The 25,562-nt window shown below is 52.4% G+C and overlaps 2 protein-coding genes across 8 annotated transcripts in view; one reads left to right on the forward strand and one right to left on the reverse strand.

The window, feature by feature from the left end:
- RALGPS1 (Ral GEF with PH domain and SH3 binding motif 1) overlaps positions 1-25,562 on the reverse strand; it is a 227,364-nt gene that overhangs the window by 75,935 nt on the left and 125,867 nt on the right. The gene's annotated exons all lie outside the window — the stretch shown is intronic.
- Positions 24,669-25,562, forward strand: part of ANGPTL2 (angiopoietin like 2) — a 35,144-nt gene continuing 34,250 nt past the window's right edge. The window contains exon 1 of the mRNA XM_027614321.1: positions 24,669-25,130. The gene's annotated coding sequence lies outside the window, so the exon portion shown is untranslated. The remainder of the gene's footprint in view (positions 25,131-25,562) is intronic.

The raw sequence follows: 25,562 nt of genomic DNA on the forward strand, positions 1-25,562 counted from the left end.
CTCCCATGGCCTCCGGAGCCACCGCCCCACCAACTTTACCCTGCACAGTTAGGTACGACTACTTTGCCTGGCATTCCAAGCCCTCCGTGGTGTGGCGCGTCTCACATACCACTCCAGTGTGGGGTGACACTGGCCGGTGAACGGGCCACTGAGAGGACACTTGATTTCTTCTCTTGGAGTCTGAGACCACGGCTTCCCTTAATCTGCACATGGACTGAGTGTGAGGACAGTGGACTCACTGGCCCCCAGGAACCTCAGATGCATCCCCTGCTCCCTGTGAGGTGACCAGGCAGGTCTCCAGCGCTCAGCCCTGGGTATCTGTGGACACCAGGCAGGAAAGCCCACAGTCTTTGCTGGCCGGAAACCTGGCCTGCTCCCTTGACTTACTTCCCAGCACCCGGGCAGAAGGCAGTTTGAGAAAAGGCATGAGGTGAGGCCTGTATTCTCCCAGAATGTTCCAAACAGAGCAACTAGCATTTACAGTGTTGCTCCCATTTTCATCAACAGACCCATGTGAGGCTGGATTTTCACAAGCAACTGTGGAAGACACTAAGTGTTGGAATGGGCTGTTGAATCCATACTCCAAAATGACAAATTCATACCAAAGATGCATTTACATATAAGGTAAGAACACGCAATAAATTTTTATGTTGTAATTTTCTATATTCAAAACACTTAAAATACAGAACGCATTTTTTAAAACTAAAAAAAAAAAAAAAACTGTCAGCAAAAGCCTGGCAATTGTCCTTACTTAGGAAAAAAATATCCTTCATTCTGAGATTATACCCTGCTTACATTGTTGGTGTTAAAATGTCCCTTCCCCTAGGAAACAAAGATGATAGTTTATATCTTCTTTACTTGCCATTAAAAAAAAAAAAAAAAAAGGCAGCAGCCTCCTGAGAGTCTCCAAGCTTTCTCTCTGAAGTTTCCCTTGCTCCTGACATCCGAGGTCCAGGACCCACAAGCCTGAGGTCACATGTGGCTCTCTGGCAAGCAGTCAGACTGCAGGCTGGCACCGAGCAGGCCAGGGCTGGAAACACCAAGGGTGGCTTCTGAGCAAGGCAAGTGACATGGCTAGCAGGAAGGCAGCTTTGTGTTGCTGCAGGCTTGGAGGATGTTATCTAAAACTAAAAAAATAGCTGAAGGCTGAGTAAGTAGGAATTTCAGTTTGGCACAAAAATCAAGCTTGAGTTTACCTCTTTCCTCTTTTATTCTGTCAGAGTTTAGTGTAGGGTCGCTCACCTGAACCCCCATCTTGCTCACACCCGAGACCCCAGGCACCTCTGCTTGGCCAGGTGCAGGCCGGTGAAGCCCCAACTCAGGAGGCATCTGCCAAGGGCCGCTGGAGAAAGCACCCAGCACTGCAGAATGGCCCTCCCTCCGAGTGCTCAATTTGCAGCCTCAGCAGGGCCCTCGGCCCACTCCACGGTCTTGCCCCTCCTTGGTTCTTCTCCCATTCTCTTCAGTGGCTGGTTTTCCCCAACAGCTGCCTAGCACTCCCACCCCCGCTGTCCGTCCCTGCAGGCACCCTGCCTCCTAAATGAATGACCTCAGCTTCCTGCTCTGCCCCCTCATCTCTCAGCACCCATTTTCCACGCTGCTTTCCCTCCAGGGCACTGCCCTTGTCCCCATCTCCTCCAGCATGAACCCCCTGGCTCACCCCATGCTCAGTTGGCCATCTTTAAGGTCTCCCTATTTGTACTACCTTTTTTTTTAAGGTCTAAAAGGATATTTCTTTTCCGATTAAAAAGGGTATTTGTGTTCATCTTAGAAAACACAGAAAAGTGTGAGGAAAGTAACGGCCTGTGGGATTCCGAATTTAGGTGTGTCCTTCACATAAACATACTCGTCTATATAAGTTGACTGCATGTTGCTGTGTGGTTCTGGGGGACTGTTCTGCTGGTAGAAGAGCCCAGAGGGCTCATCCGTTAGTGGAAGTGGAACGGTTCCAACCTGGGTCGGCACTAAAGCATCATCATAAGTCCCGGACACCCCAGATGCCTTTTGTGAAAGCCCAGAGGTAGGCAGAGCCCACCACAGACCCTGCTGCCCGCCTGGGGTACATAGGTCCTGTCCAGGCCCTTCTCAATGGCACACAATCAGAGTTATCACTTTACGCAGGTGCTGGATGGCTCTAGGGTCTGGGACCAGATAGCAGCCTGCATGCCTGACCCTGTCAGTCAGGCACCCCCCCTGCCTTTCCACCTTCCGGGGTCCCCCAAAGCCAACTCTGAAGGTGGAAGGAAAAGCAAGACAAAGAAAAGGATGGACCTCGTGGAGTAGAGAAGCGGGGCTGGTGGTGATGAGAGAGCCCAAGCTCCCAGCTCCTCTCCTCCTACAGGCTCACTGCCATGACAGTGGCAATCATAATCAATAATCATAACAGCATAAGAGCTCACCATGTGCCAAGCACTGAGACAAATGATCAACAAGTGTCATCTCTGTTCCCCAAAGTGGGGACACCACCGAGAGGATCATGCTGGTCTGGGATGGACACCTGTACCTCTTTTACCATGTATTAGAAAAACCATTGCACAGGGGCATCTGGGTGGCTCAGTTAAGTGTCCGACTCTCGGTTTCAGCTCAAGTCACGACCTCATGGTTGTGAGACTGAGCCTTGCGTTGGGCTCTGTACTCAGGGGGGAGTCTGCTTGAAGACTCTCTCGCCCACTGCCCCTCCCCCCACTCGCACATATGCACTCTCTCAAATAAATCTTAAAAAAAAAAAAACCTTTTGCACAGCAAACCCTTGATAGCACAGATACAAATAAAATACACTTAAAGAGAAAAACTGAGTACGAAGGTTAAGGAATGGTGGCGATAGTCACAAATGCCCAAAGTCTGGGGAAGCACCACCTTACTGGACCCTCATGGCAGCTATTATACACCTGCCAAGGCACAGGGAGCTTCCGTGGCATCCCGGGGGGCGAGGACTGGGGTTAGGACCTGTGCCTGTCTGAACCCACAGCCCGGGCCTTCCCTGCCCTGGGCCCTGCTGAGGCAGGCTCTACTTTTCCTCCCCTTTGCCTTCACTCTGCTGACCCACAGTGAGGAGGGTGGATTCCCTGTGCTCTGGCCCCCAGATGGATCAGGCCACTGACTATTTGGCATCCCTCTCCCTCCAGGTCTCTACTACTGGTCCTGTCCACATGGGCACCTGTGGCCAGCACAGCCGGGCAAACAGCAGGCTGGGTTCGGGAGCATTTGTGCAGCTGCCGAGCAGGCTGGCTCCTTCCTAAGAAGAAGAGTGGGTGGTGTGGACGGGGGTAGTCAGCTGCGGCCCTCGCAGTCACAGTTTCCTGGGGCCTCCCTAGTCAGAGTAGCCCAGGAATGGCAGGGTCTGGAAATTTCTCCCTGCCACAGCCCATGGCAGCCTCCTGGGAACAGGGGCATGGGATGGCCTATTGACTCTTGCCTCGCCAGGCCTGTCACATGTCAGCACAGGACAGCGTGACCCACCTTCTGGACAAACCTTCGTCTGAGGCAGGAAAAGCCCAGACAACATGCTGTTGGCCCAAGGTCTAGACACGTCTCTCAAGAAGGCTCATCTTCCATCCCTTGTAAGGACAGGCAGCTGAGGTTCCAGGGCCAAGCCATGGGAGCAGATTCAAGGGAGAGGCAGAGATCCTATGAAGTCCTAGAGGACCCAAACTAGGAATTCTCATTTCTTAGGACCAGAACAAGAATGTGAAGAATCCAGAGTAGAATTGGGCTGAAACTTTCAGCCAATGAAAGTGCTGCCTTCCTACCAGTGCCCATGACCCCAGTGTGTTAATAATAAATACTAGTGAGTGCCATCGGCTGAGCACCTAGTGGATGCCAGGCACTGGGCTTTACCTGTGTCAGTGAGCTCCGTGCTGTCCTCATGCAACCTCTGAGACAGCGGATGTTATCAATGCCCACCTTACAGACAGGGACACTGAGGTGCCAAGGTGCCTGGGTCATACGGTTTGGGAGGGGTGTGTGGTGCCGTGGACCTCCATGGGACACGCAGCTCTGCAGACTGATAGCTGGCATGAAGGGCTCTTTCTGGGGGCTTCTTTGACAACAGACTACATGCAGCAATCTGTGAGTCTGTCAGACACCCACTCCCTGAGCCCAGGACAGCTCTGGTTTCTGCCCCTCGCACCGGCATCGTGATTACTGGCTCCCATTCATCCTCTCTCTTTGGGACTCCTGGCTCCCTGGGCATGAGCACTTCCTGAGCTGAGTGGGATTCGGGGCTCTGGGCTCTTGTTTCAGCTCTGCCCCTTACCAGCAATGTGACCGTCGACAAACCATCGACAAATCGCTGTTCTTCTCTGTGGCTCTGTTTCCTCATCGGTAAAGGGTTGGCGGGGGGGCTGGAACTTACGGCTCTAACAATTCAAGAACGTGTTGACTCTAAAGATTAGTAGCTAATAAAGTGGACATCTGTGGGTACAAGCACGCATGTAGTGTGCGTGGGTACTGTCTCCACTGGCTGGGCGAGGCCTGCTCATCCTGCAGCTCAGGGCTCACACAGCACTCCCTCAGAGCCCTCCCTGCCTGCCCGGGGCTCCTGCTCTGTGATCCTCAGTCGCTTTGGGGTTAAAGGAGTCCAGGCTTAAGGATATCAGTGGCTGCCATTCTCTGAGGGCTGCCTATCTCCCTGAACACTGAGGGGGCCCCATCTACAGATGAGGGATCTGGGCCCAGAGGAATCAAACAACCTGTGCAAGGTCAGCTGGCCAGCACGCCAGGCGGTGGAGCTCTAGGCCCTGTCTGCCCAGCCCCTTAACCTCTACTTGTTGATTAGGCAACACCTGTCCCAACAAGGTCACGAGCCCCTCGGCGTCAGGGGCCATTTCTGCCCTCCTCACGGCTGTCTCTCCAGTGGCAGGCACAGTATCTGTTATACACAAGCTCTTCTGTCATATCTCTTAAATAAATGGGAAAAAATGCGTAAGTCAGAATCCTTTTGGCTCCCAGTGACAGAAACCAGCTTCAAATGGGGGAAAGACTACAAGAATCCTAGAATGGCTCCCAAGACCAGAGACTGCACCATGAGACCCAGGGAGCGCCAGGACAACCCTGGGGAAAGAGGGGTTGGGGTGGGGCCTGGAGCTGCTGGCTTGCTGCCTGCACAGCTCACTCTCTCCACCCTTTAACTGTTGCCCTCTCGGGGCTCGCCACCATACCGCACTCCCTCCGACTCTCCATGTGGCAGAGGCCAGGGCCACTGGCAGCTGTGGGGTCAGGATATGACAGCTTTGTGACCAAGGAAGAGAGATGCCCTGGCTTCAGAAAAACAAAACAAAACAAAATAGGCAAAGGCTCCAACTGGCCTTGTGTGAGCCACCGGTCTGGCTGGAGACGAGGTGCTGTGAATGGACCAGTGGGTCAGGTAACCCTCTGTGGTCGGGTGGCGGGCGGGAGTCAGCGCTGGGTAGACACAGGGAAGAGCCTTATCGGACAGGAAGTTACCTCGGTTATCCAGCCTGTGCTTTAAGCTTTTTGTCAAACTCAACTACTACCAATTATAGGACAGTTAACACAACCCTGCTGTGAACTGAATGTTTGTGTCCCCCATAAAACTCATGTGTTGAAATCTAACCCCCTAGGCAATGGTATTGGGGGGGTGACTTTGAGGGTGATGAGGTCATGAGGATGGAGTCCTCATGAATGGGATTTGTGCCCCTGTGAAGGAGATCCCAGAGAGATCTCTCAGCCCCTTCCCCATGTTTTGACACAGCGAGGAGACCGTCATCTGTGAACCAGGAAGCGGGCCCTCACCACGCAGGGAATCTGCCAGTGCCTTGATCTTGGACTTCCCAGCCTCCAAAGCTTTGAGAAATAAATGTTTGTTGTTTAGAAGCCAGCGACTTGGGGCAACTGGGTGGCTCAGACGGTTAAGCGTCTGCCTTCGGCTCGGGTCATGATCCCGGGGTCCCGGGGGTCCTGGGATCGAGCCCCATGTCGGGCTCCTGGCTCAGCGGGGGAGCCTGCTTCTCCCTCTTCCTCTGCCTCTCCCTCTGCTCCTGCTCTCTCTATCTCTGTGTCTCAAATAAATAAATAAAAATCTTAAAACAAAAAAAAAGCAGCCAGCCACTTTATGCTATTTTATCATAGCAGCTAGTTCTAAGACAAACCGCCTCCCAAGGCTGAGACAAAAACCCCCAGGCCATGGGTCATTCCTGTGACCATCTGTTTCCTCCACACTGTGGAGTCTACAGAGTTCAATTTCTGAGGCTCCTGCTTCTTGCCTTCCAGGAGGTTGGCAAGGGGGACAGAAGCTCCATAGGGTGAAAGGCCCGTGGCAGTGTTGACATCCACTGACTCTGTCTGGCAAGCTATAGAGAAGAGCATGGGTGTGGAGTAAGGCAACCTGACCCTGACCCTTTGACCACAAGGATGAAGGTGCCTCACCTGTAACACTGGGGATAAGCACACCTTCCCACAGAGATTACGAAGGTGGTAATGGTGACAGCTCAAGGTGTGCACGCTTCTAGGGGCCACGACTGAGCTCAGCAGTCCATCTGCTTCCTCCCCACCGTGTCTCAACGACCACCCTACCATGGGAGTCTTGTTTTGTCACTGTTCCACGGGGAGAACAGTGAGGCTCAGAGAGGCACATACTTTGCATGCAGCGAGCTGGGACGCGGACTCCCAAATCCTTCTGGACGCCTAGGTCAGGCTTTAGCCCCCTGCCATTTGCTGCACAGTGGTGAGGGGGCCTGGGAAGGGGGCCGTGCTCAGTGATGCTACAGTGATGCTACTTTCCTCATCCTGCTCGCTTCTTTTTCCTCCTGCTTCACCAAATCTCCTCACCCGCCACCAGGGCTTCCCAGCAGGCCCTGTTCATTTGGACGCCCCACTCTGGACCACGGCCAGTGTGGTTAAGGGTGTGCCTCTGCCCCACCCGCCCCACCCGGTGAGTGGGGCCTTCGGGCATCTACGGGAAGTGCAGGTGGCCAGACCAGGGACCCCCAAGCTAGGGCCTCTAGACAATTAAGGTCACTACTACTGACTGAGCAATTTGAGCCCACTGAGGGTACAGACATGAAATGCCATATTCTCTCTGCCACACACTCCCTAACGTGCTGCGCTGACTCCCCTTTTCCATCATGGGCAGCAGGTCCCCTAATGAAATCTGGGCCAGATTCTGTAACTTTGCAGTCACTTTCCATTTTTAGCATGGCTGCATTAGAAGATTTCAGACTTGGTTCTGTTTATGTGAAGACTCCATCCAAACGGAATTCAAAACTCATGGCTGTTCTCTTTTCTCCCCCACCTCTCCCTGGGAGATTGGGGGAGGTGGGAGGGAGAGCTCTGCTCTTTTCCAAGCCCCTTTCTTTATCTGAACTTCCTCCACTAACCCTTCCAGACTCTAGCAATTCTCACAGTCCACTCTCTCCAGAAAAGCGAGATATGCTCATGTTGGGGTCACCTGTCAGGGGTGGCGAATCTGGTCTGGTCTGATTCCCTCTGAAGCAGGTGGCCCTGGCCAGCTGGTGGTCTCCATGCAGGTGGAGATCTGGGTCCCCTAGGGACGCGTTCAGCTTTGTCCCGGCCCCTCCATCGCTGAAGAGCAGCCCGGCCTCCCGTCCCTGCCACCAGGGGCACATGTCCCGACCCCTTCTCTAGAAGGCTGCATCCCACCGCGCGGTGTGGTGCCGCCTGTGTAGCCCAGCTCCTGCCTTGCTGCCAGTCTCTGTCCCCTGCACGTGCAAACCCAGGAACAACTGGGGGAGTTTTTGGCATCTTGTGAGGGTCACAGAGAACAGAACGAAGGGCAAGACCCAGCTCTTCTCTGTACCAAGTCCTTTAGGGCCTGACGACTCTTCAGATTACCCCCTTTACACATCTCTGCACAGAAACAGGCACCAGTTTCTATGTTCAATGTGACCCAAACTTTGGGGGTTACATGGCAGTCGCCCTCTTCCTCTTCTCCAGAGAGGGAGAGGGGACTGGAAAGAGGTGGCTCCTTGCTCTCAGCTCTGGGGGTCTCTCCCACGCTCCCAGTGGGCCTGAAGGTCCTGCAGTTCATCGCATGCCCAGCCCTTCTCCCCCAGAGGCAGAGGCACCCCAATCTTTGCAAAGGACTCTCCCAGAGCCTCCTTATTTGGCTTTGGGGAGGAGAAGCACCTGTCTCACCTCAAAACAACACCTGCTGTGTGTCTAGGACGTCTCTTGTGCTCAGAGCACCCGTCCAGGATTCACAGGAGTGGGTGTGGAGAAGAAGCCTGGGCACTGGAACTGAGGGGCAGGAAGCCACTGCCTGGGTCTTGGTCCAGCAATCATTATATAGTTACTCTCAGCTGTTCAGAAGCTCTGGGCAACTAGACGTTAACAATAAAGGGGGTGAGGCATTTATTTTTACTTAATGCAAACAGCATGTTTCACAGAGATAGTTTATATTGCAACATATAGAAACAAAGATCAGAGTCACTTCTGGGGGCAAGATCTCGCTCTGAGTGACCCTGGGCAAGACTCTTGACTCTTCCAGGACCCGGTTTCCTCATCTACACAAAGGAGACGGGCATCATCTAATCTTGCACCCCCGACAGGGATAGAGTATCCTGAGATAACAAAGAATTTCGATTGCACCTGGCACACAGTAGCCATTAACTTCATGGTAGACACGGTAGCTATTATTATTAACAGGCGTTTTCAGAACCAGAGTTCACAAGAGACACAAAAGGGGTCTTAGGCACGGAAAGCATCACAGTCCACCAAGCCAGTGTCCCCAGGCTACTCTGCGGGAGCTGGAGCCCCACACAGCACCAGGCACACAGAGACCTCTAACACACTTTGTGGAATTCCAGGAGACTTATTAATCTGCTACTTATTAATGAGGTATGCTCAACACAGATTTAAACTGCATCTGGTCCAGCAACCAAAGAGACTGTGGGCCTTAAAAAAAAAAAAAAAGGAGAGACCCCTCTGTGTGTGGAGGGGGCACGGCCCTCCCAGCCGGGCAGGAACTGGCAGCTGTCGCCCGGCGCCTGCCCGAGCTGGATGGCGGCCTTGAATACTTTCTTTCTTAAGTGAAGCTCCCCTCTGTGTGTGCTGAATCACAGCATTCACGGGGGGAGTGGGGACAAGAGCATTTACTAAGTGGATACCAGGCATCAGTGAGCGCAGCCCAGGGGCAGGGGGCGAGTGATCTGGCAGGGCCGAAGCTGCAGCAGGACAGGAACAAGAAGAGAAACCGGCTCCCCTGGCCCTTCAACCCCCATGGGGGGTGCTGGGGGGTGCAGATGAACACTCTGACCACAGACCTCAGCAGGGGAGAGACCAGGCCCAAAATAGGCTGAGCGTCTGGGGCGTCAGCTGGGATTCGCCCCTTCCAGCAAGTCAGGGCTCAAGCATTCTGTTTACCAAACTCTCTGCACACATAGAAACCAGGACCGTCTGGGTTCCACGTTAAAGGGGACAGGGAGGGTCCTCCCTCCCCTGGGTGGATTTCGAGGTGTTGGAAGCGTCTCTGACAATGCCCGGGAGGAGGGCCAAGGCCCAGGGCTGCCCAGAGCGAGCCTGGCAGAGGAAGAAAGGCGATGGCAGGCCTGCGGGCGGGCGGGCGGGAGCTCGCCCTCCTGGGGGGGAGGGGGGCACCCCACCCCACACAGCCCCGGCCTGGCAGGTAGCAGAGAGGGGGTGACGTTTGCAGGCAAAGGCAGCTCTGCGGAGGGGGACGCCACCGCGGCACGCTCTCGAGCTCGTGAGAATAATCAAAACCAGCTGAAGACCGAGCCGCCTTTCCAAGGGCTGCCAGAGAGAGGGACTTTCCAGCGCAGAAGCTGGGGATGGCTCCTCTCAGGAGCGCTCCCCTGTCATGCTGCTCTCCTCTCTCCCGCGGCGGTGGGGTGAGGGGGTCATCATGAGAAGGACAGCCCCCTCCTGCCCAGCCTCCTGGGCCTCCACCTCCCACGTCCCCCTCCTGTGGCCAGGCTCCTGCTCTTCTGCATGTGTGGAAGGGGGTCCAGGCCCTGCAGACTGCAGACCGGCCCCGCAGCTGAGCCTTACACACACACATCCTTACTGGTCACAAACGGTGCAGCTGGTGCCTTTCATCCCTGCTTCACAGATGAGGATGTTGAAGCCGACAGGGGACGTGAGTTGCTGCTCAAGGCCATACAGGGAGCAAGTGGTGGAGCTGGGATCTGAACTTGAAACTGTGGTTCTAGAGCCCCCGCTCTATACCAGGGCACCGGCCTGCCTGGCAGGATGAGGACTAGGGGGAAATAAAGCACCATGTGGCACACTGTGGGTACCTTATGCTGTTTAATTCTCATGACAGCCCTGAAATATAGGTATTATTTCTACCATCTCCTGTTTAGAAAGGGGGAAACAAAGGCCCCCATAAGTTACTTGTCCAAGGCCATTCAACTAGGAAGGGCAGGCCTCAGGCTCAAACCAGTCCCTCTGACTCTAGCGCCTGCCACCGTGCCACGAGGCTCGCCAACAACCTCAACGGAGTACCCCCTGCTGTGTGCCAGGCACTGTGCCGGGCACTAGGGAGCCAGGGGTGGCCCACCCGACCCTTACAGCCTGCTGGGGAGCGGGGAGCACCAATCATACTATCTTGTAGATAAACCTAATATTCCAATTATGAAGGAAAGTATGCCTGGCCTCATCAATGCTTCAGAAGGTTTTTTGGGGGTGGGGAGGGGGGAGACAGATAATTTATAGAAGTAATTTCTGCAAGATAATTTATTATCTTTTTCATGTGCCTTTTACCTCCTATTCCGTACCAGGAAAGCAAGTGGGAATCATGTTAATGAGACTGGTCGAATGAAGCTTGTTTCAGAGTCTAGACATCACCATACTGCTGAAACACTCCATATCCCAGGTCAGTGACATGCGGGCATCTGGTGTAAGGGAGGGAAAGGGTGAGGCCAACATCAAGCCAGCTCCCAGGAAACGGCTGTAAAAAGCCAATCCACACTTTCCCTGCTCCACACATACCCAGCATCTGCTCACATGAAATAGCCATCAGAAGTAGGTGATGGGCACTGCTGGGCCACCCCCAGACTCACCTTCTTGGAAAACTCATCTATCTTGAGCAACAGCTCCCAAATCTCGGTCCTCATGGTCACTTGTTAGAAATGCAAATTCTCAGGCCCCACCCCAGACCTACAGAATTCGAAAGTGTAAGACGAGTCCTGGCAAACTGATTCTGAGGCCCCTAAAGCTTGAGGACCACTGATGTAAGGTGTGCTAAAGTCACAAATAACAAGGAACGCAACGCTGGGTGCCTACCATGAGACAAGCACACAACATTTGTCTCAGTTAACCTTCCTAATAATTCTGGGAATAAGCAGCATTATCCCCAGATGAAGATGTTGAGCGTCAGGTGCCTCCCTGACCTGCCCAACCTTACACCGCTGGGAAGTTAAGAGCGCAAAGTCTATGATGCTTGTGAATTTTGGATTCAGACAGGCCCAGATATGGATCCTGGCTTTGCTGCTCACTGGCTATGCGGCTGTAGGTAGACTCCCTAGCCTCTCTGAGCCTAAGCTACCTCGTCACTTAAAATGGAAGACAGAATCAAACCTCTCCTGGAAGGTTCTGTTTTTGAGGATTCAATGAAATAATCCACGAAAAAGGCCTCCCACCATGCCGGGCACACACTGAGTATGTAATAGATGGCAGCTATTTTGTAAGAGCATAGTTCTCATAAGCCCCAAAGACCTCTGAGCTCCCAAAATTGATGTGATCAGGTTCAGGCATTGAGTCTTTTGTACATTATTCACAGGAGAGCCCTTTAGACAAGTGTAGTGCCCGGTTCCCCTTGTTTAGAAATAGTTCTATCAGATTTCTGGGACTTCAGCTGGTGAGAAGCAACAAACCAGGAGAGGGATGGGGAGGCCAGGAAGGGAGGGTGATTGCTGCCATGGAAGGAAGAGCTAGGAAAGGAACAACAAACACAGCTGCCTGGGGCTTACAGGGCACCGTCAACAGTGCCCTCCACCCTGCAGCCTGCAGTAATGTTCGTCTATTCGAGACGACTGAGTCACCAAGGAGAGGTCAGCATTGTGATTCGCCAGGATTTACAGAAGTTAGCGGGCATCTGTGTCTGTGCTAGTCGGCGTGAAAAACTTAATGAGACTGGATAAGAAATTTTAAACACTGGATGACTAAGGAAACAAACAACCTTGTAGCTTTCTGGGCAACTGGATTATCTACAATGACTCGGGCCCTGGGGCCTGAAGAGCTGCAGTTTCCCTGTGACCAAGGCAGGTAGGTAATCCAGGGGCTGAGAGGGCAGGTCCCCAGGGCTAGACTTACTCAGGTGGGGCTGGGGGCACGTCAGGCAACTTCCCAGGCCTCGGTTTCTGCATCTGAAAATGGTGAAATAATAAAAGAACCTGCCTCCCAGGGTTGTGGTGAAGATCAGGACGTGCTCAATAAACATTCCACATTATTGCTGGATGTATACATGCGCGCTTTCCATGAGCCTGCTTGCCACCCTGTCGGAAGGCATTATTTTCTTTGGTCGAGCTGACTTCAAGTGCAGGCTACACACAAAGGCAGGGGCAGGGAAGCATTTCTTTGGCTAAAGGACAGTTAGTGAGGCTCTGCGGGGGTGGTTTCGGGGACAATGACAGATATGCAAACCAAAGAGGGAAACTAAAGGACACTCTCTGGAGAGATACAAAATAACGAGTGATCTTCAGAAGACCCAAACGTGCTGGAAATCCAAGATAACGGGGCTCCAACTTACTAGCAGAAGAGAGCCAGCATCGATCGAGCACCTACTGTGTACCAGGTATTGCGCTAGGGTATTTGCCCTCACGCTGATTCACTTATTCCTCCCAGCTATTCTGGGAAGGTGGTATTGCTGTCCCAATTTTTAGATGAGGAAACAGAGAGGATAGGGAAATTTCAGAAGTTACGTGGTTAATAAGAAGTAAAGGCAGAACTCAAACCCAGGCCTAGCTGACTCCCACTGCACTGAGACAACCATGGTCCTGCAGGGAGGGAGCAGGCTGTACACCTGTCCTTGCTTTCTTCCCACCCCTGCCTCTGCTGCTAGCACCTGCCACTGGCCAAACCCACCCCAAAGCCAGAGGACAAGGAGAGCCCATTGGGGGAATCCATACAGGTCAGCCTCCTGGCACAAGGCAGGGTGCCAAAGAGCAGATGTGGGGCAGAAACCAGAAAACACCCAGTGGAGGGGAAACCTGTCCCCTGCCCCCCAGGGTTTCAGCCTTAGAGCTGGAGTCTATCTGGTCCAGTCCAGGGAGGATGAGAGGGAGGCCAGGGCATGGTCTGGAGGCTGGAGGGGCTGAAGTAAGCCTCCTGTACCAACTGCCTTTACTCCCTGCAGGGCCTGTGTGGGTGTCCCTGAGATGGCCCACCCCAGACCTACTAGTTGGAGAATCAGGGCAGGTCTGGGCATCTGAAACTGGGGAAGATGCAGGAACAATCCCTTCCAGTTTTCCAGGGTCACAGTTACAAAGTTCTTGCGTCTTCCTGACAGTGCCTCCTGCAAAGTTCCCCCTTCTAGGTTTGGGACAACAGACCTATGGATCTCTGCTGAAAACAATTTCGTGCAAGCCCGAGGAGACCCTGAGCTCTCTGCATCTCTCTGGATACTGACATCCAGCTCAGGAGCTACTTCAAGGATGAGAACAAATTAGTTCAAGAAGTGGGATAAGGAACTGGACTTTTCCAGTCCACTCCAGCCTGTGGGAACATTAACAGCAATTCAAGCATGTTCTATAGACCCTTCCAGCACAACTGCCTCACCTCAACCTCATTCCTAACTTCCCCAGTCATTTCTGGGAGTGTCTTGGGTGATGGTTCCTTGCTCCAGCTTCCTGTCGCCAACTGTTGCCCCCACACTTCTGGAGGACAGTGCCCAAATGTCTGCTGGTTGTGGTCAGGGCTGTCATGTACAGCTGTGTAGGGTGTGCACTGCCCAACACTACATGGAAATCCCAACTGTGGGTCACTACTCTGCTCGCAGAATTCTATTTCTAGGGCTCTCAAGTGGCAAATCTTCAGGATGCTAAACAATGCAGCTTGATCCTCACCATATTAGAGTCATGCTGGGTTCCTGTCAACTCTTCCTCCAAAATCCTGAATCCAGCCACCGGTCACTGTCTCCTTGACACTGCCCTAGTGCCCATCCCCTGGCCTCTCACCTGGATAGCCCCTCAAGTTTCCTAATGGTCTTCCCAGTTCCATTCTTTCCCCCTTGGACCATTCTCCACCCAGCACCAAAAGGGACACTGAGAAAATGCAAAACAAAGCATAACATTTTCCTGATTGCAATCCTCCAGGGGCCTGTGTTGCACTCGGAATAAAACCCCAAGGCTTCACCTGCCCAGCCTGCCTCTCTCACTGGTCCCCACTCCCCCCCGCCCCCCCGCCACTTGTCTCTGCTGCTTGGTCACAGTGGCCTTTCCATTCCTCAGCTAGGCCAAGCTGGTTCCCATCCCACGGATTTTGCATGTGCTGTTCCCTTTGCATGGTTGCCTCCTTCCCATCACCAGGGTCTTGGCTCACATGACCCTCCCTCTCAGAAACTTCGCTGAGCACCCTGTTGAAAGCAGCCTCCTTCCCGCTCCTACCCGCCCCATCTTTACCTAGTCCGTGAACCAGTTTCATCAGTCTTGCAAATGATCTCATCTCTGGCACCACACAGATACTCCATAAACATCTACGGGATAACTTGATGGGTGTCCCACACAGTACTGGGGGGCAGGCCTTTTGCTGTGCTCTGTGGTACCTTCTCACCCTGCCCCGAGTCTCCCAGCTCAGCACTGCATGAGCCTCACATGTTCCCCAAGTACCGTGAAAACTGCCCCTCCAACCTCTGCAGAGAGCCCTCGCTGGCCTGGGGTTCGGAGCTGCTCTCTGGGAGCTGGGCTGCATTCAGGCACCACCCTGGGGGCACGAGGCGTGACCACGGCCTGAGGTCCGTGTGCCCGGGGCTACACCTGTGCGCCATCTCTCCCCCGCTGCATGCCCTCGGGCAGGCTACTTAGGGCTCTCATCTTGTCTTCCTCAGCCAGAAAAGGAGGACAGTGATGGTTCTTGCCACATGGAGCTGTTGCGGGAATAAATAATGGACGTTAACAGCACAGAGCCTGCGACGCATGAGTGGTCGACCAGCATTGTCTCTATTATTCCTTCCCCTGAACTTGTCTCCCACCTGTTCCTCCAGGGACCCATATGCACGTCCCCCTCATCTCTGCTTATGGGGAGCAGCTCCAGAGACCCTCCAGGGATGGGCTCATCATAATCACACGCTCAACGCTGGGTTTGGACCCCAGCTATAAATTTCTGAACGGCGGCTCCCTGTGGGTTCTTTAAGAAAAGGGAAATGATGGATTTATGGAGAAATGATTAATATCTGCACTCACGAGATGAACACGACATGGTCCTGTCCTTGAGGAATTCAGGATCCAGGAGAGGAGAACAGGGAGCAGGCAGAGGGGTCCGCTGGGTGGGGGACAAAGGGGGCATACAATGTCGGCATGGGATGTGGTGCCCAGGCCGCCTGTCCTCCAACCCCATCGTGGAGTCAGAGCAGCTCCCTAAACAGGTGGGTAGGGACATTAAGCGGTTCAAAGACTACACAGAACCTCATGTCAATTCAAGTCAGATTTTGCCACCAAATGAATCTGAGCCAAACTTTTGAAAAAAGGCTTGCTGTTTTTCTAGAGCTTTCGTATTCTGGATTTGTGGGTAAGGGCTTGTGGATTTATAGTCAGGGCCAAGTTATCCATTAGGCACAGCAGGCACGGTGCTTAGGGCTCACAGTACTTTGGGGGGGCTCACAAAAATGTTCTAACTTCTTTTAAAATGAGAATAAAAAGTGAAATTTTAGGTCAGAAAATGCCTTAATATTCAATGTTAACCTATTTGTCTTTATACCAATGCAGTCACAGAAAATGATTTTTAACATTTTTTAGTGGAAGAAGGAGCTCATGAAAGCAAAGTGCCTTGGGTGGGCAGAAATCATCCCGGAGCAACGCTTGGAGCCCCGCCCTCTGCAGATGCTGGGAAGATTCGGCAAGATAAGGCAATGACCAGCACCGTGCCTGGGGCACAGTGAACATTTAATACATGATGACGGTAATAGTGACCATAGCATCATCATGGTCTCATTTTCCTTATCTACAAAAGGGAATATCGCTGCCCTCCCCGCTCCCAGGCCTGCCGTGAGACTGAGGGAGATAACACATGCCAAAGCGCTCTGGGGCCTGGCCCTGCCGTGGGGAGGAGAGGCGCTAATACTGCGAACACCACCAGCACCCCCCCAAATATGGAATATGAGCAGATGTCCCCCTGCTGCCCCACCCACACCTGGCAAGATGGCCCCGAATGCCCAGCGCAGGTGCTGCCTTCCTTCTTGCACCTGCCTGGCAGATGGACCGATGGGAAGGGGAGAGGGCAAGGCTGAGGCGGGGGCACCTGGGAGCCAGGTCAGTGGAGTAGGAGTTACAGGGGACCCCCAGAATCAGCTTGGGGCGAGTCTGGGGTAGGCCTCGGAGGTCTGGGCGCAGCCCCACGACGTCAGGGAGGCTTTCTTATCTTGGGTCTCCTCTCCTTTCTCCTTCTAGCCAGACTCCTAAATTGCACTCTTGCTGCCTTCAGCCCCAAGACGCTGAGTCAGGAATCCTGGATGTGACACAGAGGGAGCGTGTTTTGAAGGCTAGCATTCCCACATAGCTGTTCAACAGACGTTTATCATGTGCTTCTTTGTGCTAGTCCTCTAGTGAGATGCTCCAGACAGAGTCCAGGACAAGACAGTCCCAGACTTGCCCTCAGGCCTCTCTGATGAGTGCATCGCCCGCTACGGCACTGGCACCCCTGCCTCGTGCCCCGACCCTGGACTCGGGCCTGTGAAGCTCACCCCATCAGTCTCTTGCCAGAAGCCCCCAGTTATCTACTTAGCTGCCTTCTTGGGCTCCAGGAAAGATCAGCAAGGTCAGCAACAGCTCGGCTGCTCCTTGGGAGGAGAATTCCAGCAGGTGTCTATAAGGGGGTTGTGGTCTTCCCCCACTGACCATAAAACCGCCCTTAGTCCCTCATCTCCTGTTTGGGATAGATTCTGTCTGACCCAGACAATTTTCCAAAAAGCAATTTTTAAGTTTTTTATATAGGTGGGGCGCCTGGGTGGCTCAGTCAGTTAAGCATCTGCCTTCAGCTCAGGTCATGATCTCCGGGTCCTGCGATGGAGCCCCACATCCAGCTCTCTACTCAGCAGAGAGCCTGCTTCTCCCACTCCCTCTGCTCCTCCCCCTGCTCGTGTGCTCTCTCTCAAATAAATAAATAAAATCTTTAAAAACATGTTTATATAGGATGGGATGATTTTAAACAGCTTTGGAAAATTTCTGTGAAGTTTTTGTTATGACAATACAAAGAAAACCAGCAAACTAAAATTAAATCTCTCTTCCCTCTGCTTCTCAGTCTCCCCTCTTGGGGACAGGCTTTGCATCAGCTGCAGTAAGAAGAGGGCAGATGAGGCCAATCGAACATTCCTTAAAATACTGTTATAAAGACAAAATGAAAACCAGTCAACTAAACATCTTAGCAAATTGGCTTTGGGCAAATTGACCTGGAGCCCAAACTCTGGTGCTCAGATGGAGTGTAATAAATATTTGTTGACTGAAGAGCAAATGTTTTTGACTATTAGATGATGTCCACGCGTGAGGAGAAGGGCTACCCTGACTCTGCTCCTGGCGGGTGGGTTGAGAAGTGGGAATGAAATGGGTCATACAGGAGCTAATAACAGGCTCTCGAAGCGACTTTGTAACTGAACATGCATCCTGTGCTGACATTTGGATAAACTTGTTTGGCCAGCATTTAACAGGCACAGTGTCCACAAAGGGCTTTCCATGTGCTGGGACATCCTGTGGGACACTGGGCAGTACGGGATAACCAGTAGCACTGCCTTAGAATCTCCCCATAAACATGAGTCTCCAAACTTCTTACCGGGGCAAGTCACAGGACCTGACGACAGCACCCCCAGGAGAGGAGGGGGTCCAGCTGGCTGAGTCTTAGCTTAGAGGTAGCTGTTGCATTAAATCTGGAGGGAGGGAGGGAGGCTTTTGGCAGTTCTACAGGCTTCCTGAGGATGGACACGCCCCTGGACCTTTCCAAGACCGGCTGACTAGGAGAGGAGAGGAGGGGATGTGCTTCTTTGTCCCTTAGCCACGGGCCAACCTCACTGGATGGAGCCCCATCACTAACACTGCCATAATTCCTTGATCTTGAACCTGAGAAGTCATCAACTATTAAATGTGTCATGTTCTAGTTAAAAAAAAAAAAAAGAAAAAGTGAGATCAATTAGCCCCTGACAGGCTGCCTCCTGATTTCAGGGATCTTAAAACAAGAAAAAAATGTCTTAGAATTAAAGAGATGTTATTTGTTTTCAGGACAACTGTGTTTCTGCTCGCTTTGATATGGGTCTTAATCTCAGTCCCACTGCCTTCTAGCTGTGTGGCCTGGTGTGCAAGGAACTTGACTTCGCTAAGCCTCAGTCTTCTTGTTAGTAGAAAAGAATGGTAACACTACCTTCACAAGTTACGAGAGGAGGAAACAATGATGCCTATACAATGTTGAGCTTGATGCCTAGCATATCATAATTAGCTGTATAAGGTGCTCTAACAAGGCTTGTGGGGACAACACATTTCTTCCAGTGCCCAGGTGGGTATACTGAGCTGAATCAATCTGTGAATTCTTGGGGCTGATATTTCCCAAAAGACTATATGACCGAGAGCAGGAAGGGCAGAGTTAAGAACCACCAACCAGGGGTGCCTGGGTGGCTCAGTTGGTTAAGTGACTGCCTTTGGCTCAGGTCATGATCCTGGAGTCCCTGGATCGAGTTCCGCATCGGGCTCCCTGCCCAGCAGGGAGTCTGCTTCTCCCTCTGACCCTCCCCCCCTCTCATGTGCTTTCTCTCTCTCATTCTCTCTCTCTCTCTCAAATAAATAAATAAAATCTTTAAAAAAAAAAAAAAAAGAACCACCAACCAGCTGGCTAGGTTTATCAAGGGCACTGAGAGCAGCAGGAGTACAGGAGGTTTGGGGGAGAAGACAGATTCAGTTGGGATGTGGGGAGTTCCAGTTACCAAAATGGAAGAGTAGATTGTACTGAACTAACTTTCTGGTCAGTAACAATGATAAACTCTGGACAATACACAAAATAACTGCTTGAAAGCACTTGAGAACAATCCAAAGCAACAGAAACTGGAGGAGACATGGTTTTTGAAACTAGGGCACTTCCCAGTTCATGGTGATAAACGGAAGACAGAACTGAAAAAGAATGCAGCAGTATTACTGGCTGGGAAGAAGACAAAGAAGTTGGGCACTGAGGATGGAAATTGAAGGGGAAAATGCCAGAAGGGAGACAGCCATGGAAGTGGGAGCTCCAAAATTACTGTACAAATTCCCCTCAAATCCTTAGATAATCCCTAAATTGTATATATATAGAGAGAGAGACTCCACAGAGCCCAAAAGAAAGCAGTAGCTGGGAAGCAGGGCATTCAGAAGATGGAGTTTGGATTTCAAGTCCTGCTAAGCTAAAGAGACTTAGCAAACATTTAAGGCTTCTGATTTCATCCCGGAAAAGCCATGCCTTACCAGTAAGCCCAGGACTAAGAGTTATACCCTAGGACTATGGACAAAACCAAAATAAACCTACCTGAACAAAACCTAAAAACCAAACCTCCACAAGATCAAGGGGGTATGCCAGTAATTTAACCACCTGCCAGAACAAAACACAACATTCTTTAGAGGAAGGCAATAAAATACAGTCTCTTCAATGTATCATACGAAATGTCCAGTATACAATTTAAAAATAATAGACATGTGAAGCAGGAAAATGTGACCCATGCTCAAAAAAAATAATAGTCAAGAAAACCAGATCCACTGATGAGCCAGATGTTGGAATTAGTAAATAAGAACTTTAAAATGGTGGGGTGCCTGGGTGGCTCAGTCGTTAAGCGTCTCCCTTTGGCTCAGGTCATGATCCTGGGGCCCTGGGATCAAGCCCCGCATTGGGCTCCCTGCTCGGCAGGAAGCCTGCTTCTCCCTCTCCCACTCCCCCTGCTTATGTTCCCTCTCTCGCTGTGTCTCTCTCTCTCTGTCAAATAAATAAATAAAATCTTTAAAAAAAAAAGAACTTTAAATGGCTATTATAATATATGCACAGGATTTTCAGGAAATGAAAAATAGAATGAACGAGCAGATAGAAAATTTCAGAAGAGAAATGGGTCCTATAAAAATAAATCTGGTGGAAATTTTAGACCCAATAAATACAGTACCTGACATAAAACATACTTAGGATGAAATTAACAGATTAGACACTGTAGAAGAAAAGGTCAGCAAACTTGAAGACAAGTAATAGAAATGATCCAACTGAAGCACAAAAAGGAAAAGGAAAAGGAAAATGAAGGAAGGAAAAGAGGGAGGAAGCTTCAGTGACCTGTGGAACAATACCAAGTATGTAAATGGAGTTCCGGAAGGGGAGGGAAGAGAGAATTGTACTGAAGAAATATTAGAAGAAATAATGGCCTCAAATTGCCTCACACAATCCCAAATTTAGCGAGACATATCAACTCAAAAATCCAAGAAGCTCAGTGAATTCCGCACAGAATCGATGCAAAGAAACACACCTATTCACACCACAAACTGCTAAAAACCAAAGATAAAGAGAAATCTTAAAAGACATCAGAGGGGAAGAGACTCACTATGTACACAGGAGCAGTAATGAGTAAGGGAGCTGACTTCACATCAGAAACAATGTAGGCCAGAAGACAATGGAAAGGCATTTAAAAACTGCTGAAGGGAAGAAAACCATCAATTTGGAATCTGTGAGGCTTGAAATGCACATGAGATGCTGAGTTTGCAAGACACAGGGAAGTCCCCTCCCAGGCACCCCTTTTTATAACACACTGCCCACACACTTCCACCATATACAGTACCTCAGGAGAACAGCCCAACATTCCCAACAGAAAAAAAAAAATTGTAACTGTCAGAAAGGTGATAAGATATGAAAGCACATGAAACCATTAAAACAAATTGTGGGACGTAATTAAGATTCTTTGTATTCTGCCACCACATAAACCTCACACAGAATGAAAAACATCCTGACCAAAAAATGTAAAAAAAGAAAGGGAGAGTCCCTTCTCCTCATGTGCTTTAGTCACATGACACTTTGGTCCAACAGGCAGCTGGAAATGTGGGAATGGTGTTCCTCAAGGAGGTCACAGGGACTCCAAGCTGAAGTTAGGAGTCTGATGAGCAAGAGTGGAGAGGTGTTTGGGAGCAGGGAAGAACAACAGCCCCGTTTCCTGAGCAACCACTGAGTGCTTAATGCCTGGCATTGTGCTTTAGGTGCATATCATATCACTCAGTCCTCTCACACCCTGAGGAGTGAGTAGTATCGTTTTTTAAAAAAAAATTTTTTTAATGAGAAAACAAAGTTTGCGAGAGAATAAGAACGTTGCCCAGGTTAGTGACAGAGCTGGGATCTGAGCCCAGGTCTGTCAGACTCTGAGCCACTCATCCTCCCCAGCCAGTCACTCAATTATTCACTCCTCTGGACCGGGCTGCACAGAAGGAGAGCTCTGTGTGGCCCACACCCACACACCTGCTCCAGTGCTCCGGGAACTCACAGCCCAAGGAAGGAGGCCAACACTGAGTCTGTACCGTGTACTAGCCAGTGCACATTACACTTAATGTGTCACATCTTATTTATTTTTCTCAACAGCCCTATGAGGTAAGTCCTTGTAACATTTCCATTTTACAGATGAGGACAGTGAGGCTTAGAGCTACTGAGTGGTGGAACCAGAATTTGAATGCACAGCTCAAGCTCTCCAGCAGCATCCTTGACTGCCCAAGGCCTCCTCAGGGGCAAGGGATGTGCAAACATGGACAGGGCAAGGCCATCCTGGTGTTCCTCTCCCACTTGATGGGATCCTAGGAACTTTGCATTGTGGAAGCAAATTTGCTCTAGTCATCAGGGACTTGGGCTGCACCTGTTCCCAGGGGAGGATGGGTCCTGGAAAGTCCCCCTGACCCAGTGAGCCCCATTGTGTCCACCTGCCTCTCTCACCAGGATGGCTGCAACCATCGCCCACCAGCTCCAGATGACTTGTCTACGGTTCCCGCCACTCAGTCTCTACTCAACAACTAATGCGGCCTTTCAGAAATAAAAGCAAGTTGCTCAAAACCTTCCAGTGGCTTCCCACTGTCCTTGGATCAAGTCCCACCTCTGAAAAGGCCTCGTCTTCCGCCATGCTCCCCATCTCTCCTCAGACAAATGCACTCCTGGGAAGAACTCCCTATAATTGCTCCAGCTATTATTGCTGAGTAACAAATTACCGTCGAAACTTAGCAGCCCAAACCACCATTTTCTTATCCTCATGGATTCTGTGTGTCAAGGATTCAGCTACGGAGTGGTACAGTGGCTCATCTCTGCTCCCGATACCTGGGACCTCAGCAGCTGGAGCTGACTCTTGCCTAGGGGCTGGAATCATTGAGAGGCATCTTTCACACATCTGGGGGTGGATGCTTGCTGTCAGCTGGGACCTATGCTACACCCGGCCTCTGCATGGCAGCTTGCAGGTAGCTGGACTTCTCAGGGTCTAGACCGGCTCAGGACTCCTAGAGAGCTTCCCAGTGAACAAGGCAGAAACTGCCCTGCCTGTTCTCACCCAGCCTTGGATATCAGGTAGTGTCATCTCCACTGTATTCCACTGGTTATAAGTAAGTCACAAACCCACCCAGATTCAAAGGGAGGGGACAGAGACCCTACCTCTCAATGGGAGGAGTGTCAAGGTCTCGTGTTGGACTAGGAGATATCACTGGGGCCATCCTCAAAAAAGCAATCTGCCACACGGCCCTTACACACTATTGTTTCTACCCAGACCATCGTCTCTCGAACTCACACCTGCTCATTCTGACCTATCCTTCGGGTTTCAGCTGCAACACCACAAGCTCAGGGAGCCTGCCCTGACTGCCAGGCTTAATCCAGCCTCCCGCTTAGATACCTGCTTAGTACCCAGCACTTCTCATGCGTTTGTCTGTCCGTCTCCCCTCCTGACTGCAAGCTCTGTGAGGAGAGCAACTTTGGCTTCTTGGTGTCAGCTCAGAGCAGGTTCCCAACAAACATCTTGGAGGAGACACAAGAGAGAGGAAGGGGAAAAGAAGGAAATATGCCAACCTCCAGGCTGACGAGGGTGCTGCTTGAGAAGGATGCAGCTCCATCCTATGTGCTTCTGCTGGTCTTGAGTCCCCAGCTCCCATGGCTTCTGTGCAGACCATGCACAGGGACCCTCCAGAGTGGCTGGCCACCTTCACCCCCACGGTAGTTGTGGGGAGTATATCTGTCCAACCCGACCATTTGGCTGTAAGCTACTGTGGTCTTCTGGTGAAGACTCGCCTTCTACAAAGGAATGGGACTGACAGATGGAAAAGGGAGCGTGTCTGAGCAGGCTGGGAGGGGCTGAGGCAAGAGGCAAAGTTTGCTCCCTGCAAAGACAGGAGTGGCAGTCCTGACGAGCAGAGGACCACACTGGACCTGCTTGCCCAGGGACCAGCAACATGGTATGCTATGCCTGAGGGTAAGGAGAACCCCACTGAAGTTTCTCTCCCGATTTGTACCCGAACGTCCTCACCACTACCACCATCATTACTAAACCTTGGTAAAGAGGAAAGAAGAGTCACCACCAGAATTTCACACAGCTGTTGCCCAGGCAGTGACACAAACCCGCACCCAGCTGCTCCCTTCCCAGTACTCGCTGGCCTCCCTCCTCTGCCCGCGGCGCTGACATATCTGTAGGACTGCTCACTTTGTGGGGCTCCGGCGCTGTCTTCTCCTTTCTGCTCTGACTCCATGAACACTCATGAGCCCCACCCCAGTGACACTCTGTGCTGGGGCCTCTCATCATGTGCTCCTCAAAGGTCTGGAGGTCACCACAGAGGTTCCGGGAGTGTGGTCCCTGGCCTGCCCACCTGAGTGCAGAGTCCAGCCCACTGAGGGACCCTTGCCCGGCACCAAGCCCTTTCCCGCTTGACACCATGGAATCCATTTAGGCAGATCACTAGTCTTGGCTCATTTACCGATGCATGAAAGGGACGCTAGAACTGGGAAATGACTTAATCAAGGCCTCTAGGTGGGAAGTGACTGGCATTTCTCCCGTGCATACCACCTCCAACCCCCCGCCCAGCCTGTGGTATTTCAGTGTCTTAGGCCACTGCATCCCACTAGCTGTCAGCACAGAGTCTGCTGGCTTCTGTGCACAGCCTTGGGCTCCCTCCCCAGGGTTTCGAGGTGAGAGAGGCCTCTATGAAGGGCACCCACGGGGAGAAGCCATCTGTGCGGGGCTGCCCTGCCTGCGCACCTGGGGCTCTGTGAGGCAGTGCAGAGATGAGGGGGCCATCCAGGGAGAGGACCTGCTCCCTGCTGCCTGCACAGCTAGAGCAGACCTAAACCCATTACCTGAGTCCGAGGGGAAGCTCTCTGCCTCGGCAGAGCGCACTAAGGGGCGGGCGGGCCACAGAGTAGAGCTGGCCGGGCTGCTCGTGCCAGGGAAGGAGGGGGCCGGCGAGGGCCGCCAAAGCGGGCTGGGGCGGGAGGGGCCAGGCCAGCTGGGGCCGGAGCTAGTGTGACATCACCGGGCGGCCCGCCTCTGTCTGGGGCTGAGGGGAGGCCCGGAGCCTTTCTGGGGCCTGGGGGATCCTCTTGCACTGGTGGGTGGAGAGAAGTGCCTGCAGCCAACCAGGGTCAGGCTGTGCTCACAGTTTCCTCCGGCAGCATGTAAAGGCTCCACAAAGGAGTGGGGAGTTCAAATGAGGCTGGTGCAGACGGCCTGAGGATGGACCTGGAGCCCTGAGCAGTGGTGCCCGAGCCCCGGACCTGCAGAGCATGGCACTGAGGCAGCCACTGGCCCCTGCTGGGAAAGGAGGCAGGTTGTAAGCAGCCCCAGCCGGACCCCAGGCCAGCCCCCGCCCCACCCCCGGCCCAAGCCCGGCTGTGGAGCACAGCAGAGCAAGCAGAGGCCAGTGAGGCAGGGCTGCTCGGCGGCCAGTCCGGCCTGCAACTCGGGGACCCCTCCTGGAGGCCATGGACAGGCTGCCCTGCTGACGGCTGGGGTAAAGCATGTGAGGAGCTGCCCCGGGGAGTCCAGCAGGAGTGAAGAGGTAAGGGGCCAGCTCTGTGGCACCAAGGGACAAGGGGGCAGGAGGCAGTAGCTGGCCCCATGTCTGCGGGTTCCAGAACCCTGACCCCTCCAGCTGGGGGTGTGTGCAGCTGGACCCCAGAGGGGGTCACTCTTGCTTTCGTTTGGAGGAAACAAGGCATCTGCTGGGGCAGACCTGTGGACACCTGGGCCAAGGGTGGTGTTCTGGGGGCATGAGACCACGGGCTGGGCTTCGAGAGCTTCATCTGTAAGCCCTACTCTGCCGCAGACAAAGAGCCTTTGGGGTGAAGGCAGGCGGCTCCCGGGCACGGCCCGGCAGCTGGGGTGCGTGCGTGAGCGCGTGCCTGTGTGTAGGTGTGTGCTTAGGGGGACAGGGTAGCCCAAGGACATGGGAAGTCGTTTTTAAGTTTTGGGTTCCTATGCACCCTGCCTA

Source organism: Zalophus californianus, chromosome 13 (assembly GCF_009762305.2).
Source record: "Zalophus californianus isolate mZalCal1 chromosome 13, mZalCal1.pri.v2, whole genome shotgun sequence".
Classification (NCBI taxonomy): Eukaryota; Metazoa; Chordata; class Mammalia; order Carnivora; family Otariidae; genus Zalophus; species Zalophus californianus.